Consider the following 5667-nt stretch of genomic DNA (forward strand, 5'->3'; position numbering starts at 1 on the left):
TAAACTGCAACTTGAATTCTTTAAAGGAAAGTAAGACTAAGGAGCAGAGCCGGTTTTCCAATAACATCAGCTGTTTACAACCACTCTTGTCATGGGGTCCAAGATACTGATATATTTTCTCAAAGTCTCAACTTAGCCCTTCATTTCTTTATGTCTTCAGTGCTTTGCCCTCCCGTGTGCCCATCTGAGTAAGAGACAGTGAAATAATTTAAATACACCAGTGCAATGAAAATAAATGTCTTTATTAGGCAGAGGCAAGATGCACAAAATGCTTCATAATTTTTCCATATTCAGTTTTTGGGCTCTGAGGATGAAAAGACCTTTCCTGGAAATCAGGAAGGGGAGCTTAGTGATATCTGTGGGCCAGGGCATTGGCCACACCAGTCACCACCTTCTGAAAGCTGGCCTGCAGCTCCGGGGAGAATTCACTGCCGAAGCGGCGAGCCAGCACAACCACCAGCACGTTGCCCAGGAGCTGCGTGGAAAAGACATTAAGCAAGGGCAGGGTCAGTGCAGGCACCCAGGTTAGATTCAGAGTATTTCAGATTCACCCCAAGCTGTGCCCCTAGGGTATTAGCACAAAGATGACTGAAGTATAGATGCTACTGCTGATGTGAAGCTACCCATAGCAGGCTGAATTTATATTTAGAAATGTTTCCCTCTTTCTATCTTAATCCAGAACTTGTTATCATTTTTATTATTTTGAATCACTTCAAAAAGCAATATGACATTTTATCCCTTGAAAGGAACAGATAAGGGGAAAATATTAGATATCATTTTTAAAGTAGATGAAGAAATCTTTTTTTCAAATTGAACACTCAAAGAGTATAATTAAAAAGAGAAGACATTGCAGACAACAGAGAACAAGAATGAATCAGAAGAAATGATTATTGTGAGCAAAGAAGTTAAAAGAATCTAAACGGTTCTGAGGAGTCCTTAGCACTTTAACCAGAATACATCTTCTCCTTTTTAAACTACGTCCTGCCAGTCAGCCCTCTTCCCATGACACAAGCTTGACCATAAAAAGAGAATATTGAGGATTCCACAAACTCACCCTGAAGTTCTCAGGATCCACGTGCAGCTTATCACAGTGCAGCTCACTCAGCGAAGCAAAGGCACCCTTGAGGTCATCAAGTTGCTTCAGGCCCTCACTGAAGGAGTCTAGCACCTTCTTGCCACGGGCCTTCAAATGGCATCGGCAGAGGACAAGTCCCCAAAGAACTCACAGAACCTCTGAGTCCAGGGGTAGACAACCAGCAGCCTAAGGGGAGAAAACAGCACAAGGTCAGAAGAAGTCAGCAGCTTCGGAATCTCAGGGACGGCTCTGTCCTCACACTCCCAGGTGCATTTCACTCTCCTTAAACCTGCCTTGTAAGTGGGATACCTACCTGCCCAGGGCCTCACCACCAACTTCATCCACTTTCACCTTGGCGAATAGGGAGTTGACGGGAGCCTTCTTCTCAGTACTCAGCATGGTGTCTGTTTGTGTAGTTGCTAGTGAACACGGTTGTGTCAGAAGCAAGTGTAAGCAGCAGCTGGCCCAGCTCTTCCTTTTATGCTTAGCCCTGCCTCCTGCCCTCCCTGCTTCTGTGAGCAGATTGGCTCAGGCCAGGGTGTGGTTCCACAGGGTGAGGTTTGAATGATGACAGTCATACCTCTCCTTAGTCTTCCTGGCACCGACTTTAGACCTTCAGCCCTCTTTCTGGGCATCTCTAGGTCTCAATCATCCAGCAATACAAACTGCTACTAAAATCATCTTCCTTAGCAAGTTTGCTTGTAGAGATTTTAGAATCACAACGAGGGTAACCTCTTGGAAACCACCTCCTCCATTTTCTTATTATACAAATGAAGAATCCGGGATCCAGAAAGTGGAAAGGATTTGTCCACTATGATTCAGCTTAAGATGATGTGGATGGATCATCTCCTGTGTCTTCAGAATATGCAAAATAATTACAAGGACAGCATGGATAAGGACAGCCCCTGTTCTAAATATGCATCTCTTTTGTTTGCTTGTTTGGGATTAAGTCGTTCTGGTATGAAAACAAATATTCATTTGATTATCTACTCATTCAATTTTTTCTTAATTTAATTTGTGACCAAATAAATAATGATAGGAAAATAGAATAAGTATGGATCAAGAATTTCTATGAAATAGCTACACCATTAATCCATAGATGAAAACATAGAGACCTCTCCATGTAGTAAGAAATACAAAGAAGTAAAAAGTCAATCAAACCCTCAAAGTTTCAATAACCCTGAGAGTGGCAATGTGTTCAAAGACTAAATCGAGGCATATAAATTGTTTCCTCATAAACTGACCTGGGAAAGTGTCTTCAAGAACAGAGAAGCTTCTCTGTAATTTAAAAGGAGAGATAAAATTGTGGAAAGACATTCCAGTTTGAATCAGATTACTTGGTTTTCTCCCCTAAACCTCTAAGAGTACTGTGTGCATAAAAATTTCTTCTATTTCAATTCATCTTTAATTCTGTTTTCTCTATATACTTTGTTTATACCTTCTTTTACTAAAATGTATCCTTCTTTATCTACAGCTTTTCAAATATTTCTTCTCTCTTTGCACCTCCTCCAACCCATGTAATAAATCCTCTTACCTTCTTAGGGAAGAAGAACTTCTGAAGTGTAGAGGTCTGCTTCTTACTACTAGAAGATTCAATGAAAAAGCAAAAGCAGCAAGCATTTCTGAGCTCAGCATTAGATCTCAGAGTTCCCTGAGTGTCCCCTACTTTCTATCATCTCTACTTTCTGCATCTTCCCTTCTTCTTGAATTTCCACTTCCTTTCAGTAAGGATAGGAGCATATATATTTACTTCCCTTCTCTCACCTTAGAACCTTCTCCTGATTCAGACAACTTGATGTCTAGAATTACCTTTCTCTCACCTTTGCCATCACTGGCAAAACACGTTGTAAAAAAATCTCTCATTCTTTCAACTCTATGTCTCTGTAACTCCAACTAATATATTTTTAGGGGAACTAGAAGGAAAGGACCTCTGCATTTCTAGTTGTTACAAAAAAATTTGTAAATGTCCAGCTTTTGTTACTCCATCCTCCAAAATATTTTTCCATCATTTCTAGGTAAATGAAGATTCCTCACCCCTTTGATCTGGCCCATTCCCCATCAAGTACTTGTGAACAAATTCATTCTGATATTTTCAGACATGTAGAAAAGTCTTGGCTCTTGCCTAGCTTTCTGGAAGTTAGGGTAGGATTATACGCCCACAAGATTATAGGGGGAAAAATATAGAATTTAAACATTTTTGATTTACAATCACTCTTTTCTGCAACCTTCAAAGAAAGAGGCTCTAACTATTGGTCTATACGTAGAAAAAAAATTTCCATATGTTGACTTCTGGGAAAAGAAATCTTTCAAATATTTTAAATGTTAAAAACAAAAAAAACAAACAAAATTTGATTTGACCTTTAGTTCTGAGTTTCAGTTGATTAAATTGAAATTTGTTAGCTTTATCATTGTTTTATATTTGTACTCTTTAAAAGACCTGTTTTACATCTCTGATATCAGAGGTCAGGTATATGTGAGTTAAAGGATTTCTTCTGGAAAACTTTGGACATCTCTTTTCAGGAAGTCTGTGTTATGGAAAACTCACAGAACTTACGAAATAATAGTATAGTCTATTCCTATATTTTCTTGTAAAGGAGTCAAATTGTCAGGGCTACAATGTTGCTATCTTGACTGACAGAAATTAACATGTACTTGGAGAAGGCAATGGCACCCCACTCCAGTACTCTTTCCTGGAAAATCCCATGGATGGAGGAGCCTGCTGGGCTCCAGTCCACGGGGTCGCTGAGAGTTGGACACGACTGAGCGACTTCACGTTCACTTTTCACTTTCATGCATTGGAGAAGGAAATGGCAATCCACTCCAGTGTTCTTGCCTGGAGAGTCCCAGGGACGGCGGAGCCTGGTGGGCTGCCGTCATGGGGTCGCACAGAGTTGGACATGACTGAAGCGACTTAGCAGCAGCAGCAGCATATACTTAAAGACTTCCCCTATCCTTTTCTGTTTTCAGAGATGATTTCTCTAATTCATTTGATTTGAATTAATTATTTTTAAATATTTGATCTATAATATTATATTAGTTTCAGGTATACAACATAGTGATTCAGTATTTTTAAGGACTATGCACCATTTAAAGTTGCAATAAATTATTGACTATGTTTTCTGCTCTGTACAATATATCCTTGTTGCTAATCTATTTTGTACATGGTAATTTGTATCTTTTAATCCCCTACCCCTATCCTGACCCTCCCCTCTCCCCTCTCCCCATGGGTAACCACTAGTTTGTTCTCTGTATCTGTGAGTTTGTTTCTGCCTTGTTATATTAATTTGTTTATTTTGCTTTTTATGTTCCACATAGAAGTCACAATAAACATGATTTTGTCTTTCTTTATCTGACATTTCACCAAGCATAATATCCTACAGATTCATACAAGTTGTTGCAACTGGCAAATTTCATTCTTTTTTATACCTGAGTAGTATTACAGTATATATATATATATATATATATATATATATATATACACACACACACATACTGTACAAAAGTTTATTACAGCATATATATATATATATTATTTGTGTGTGTATATATATATATGTATACACACACACATATATATATATACTGTAATACTATATATATATAGTATTGTAATACTATATATATGAGTGTGTGTATGTGTGTGTATATATATATATACACACACACACAAATAATATACACAAAGACCATTCCCAAGAATGGTCTATGAGTCCCTCTTTTGTACTGACTGCTGCAGCCACCATCATGCAAGTCTCAGGGCAAGAGTTGTTGTCTTTCACCATTGCTGCTGCTGCTATTGCTGTTAAGTCGCTTCAGTCTACTTGGTATGATTAAAGAGTGAAACAAGTGTTTCTATTACCATAACTCTACAGGGACAAGGCTGCAAGTTGTTATAAGACAATCAGAAGTTCAGCAAAAATAAGGAAGAGTGAATAGTTATATAAGCAGGGTTATGTTCAGAGCCTAAAGTGCAAATCCAGGTCACCACTAAAAAGGTTTTGGAATGCTTCTTAGACCCACTACCATCTTCACCATCATGAGCTTTCTTGTACTCTGTGAAGGGATCCACAGCATGTCTGCTCTACTTTGATTCCAGCCCCACTGAGCACTGAACACACACACACAAGCACACACTCATACAAGTCCACAGAGAGAAAAAGTTTTTTTTTCCCCTCCCCCCTTTATTGCAGTCTGGCAAGATGACCTAATTCCTAATGTTCTATACCAGGATGGGCCTAATCTGAGTATAATTAAGTGGGTGAATATTGACTTTATTCAAGAGAATCATGACATTCATCCAGAGATGTGTGGTTTCATCATTTGGTTCAAAAATTTCACTCAACTAGAATTCTTTTGTACATGCTTTGATGTTCAGTTTTTAATTACCCAAGTAGAATATTTCACCAAACTCATCTGTATTTTTCTGGGTAAAGTAGCTATTTATTCAATTATTTTCCATTAAAGTTTATTACAAGATAAAGCGGTTATTATTTACTCTTCTTCCCCAGATGTACAATATCTTAGTTACCTCAGTTTTAACAGTGTTTCAAAAATAAAGTAGAATAAAATAAAACAAAAAAATAAAATGAAGT

General features: G+C 38.1%; 1 pseudogene; it reads right to left on the reverse strand.

The window, feature by feature from the left end:
- Nucleotides 1-221: 221 nt before the first annotated feature.
- On the reverse strand, nt 222-1489 carry LOC112579481 (annotated as a pseudogene).
- Between the last annotated feature and the right edge of the window lie 4178 nt (nt 1490-5667).

The sequence above is a fragment of the Bubalus bubalis genome, chromosome 16 (assembly GCF_019923935.1).
Source record: "Bubalus bubalis isolate 160015118507 breed Murrah chromosome 16, NDDB_SH_1, whole genome shotgun sequence".
NCBI lineage: Eukaryota > Metazoa > Chordata > Mammalia > Artiodactyla > Bovidae > Bubalus > Bubalus bubalis.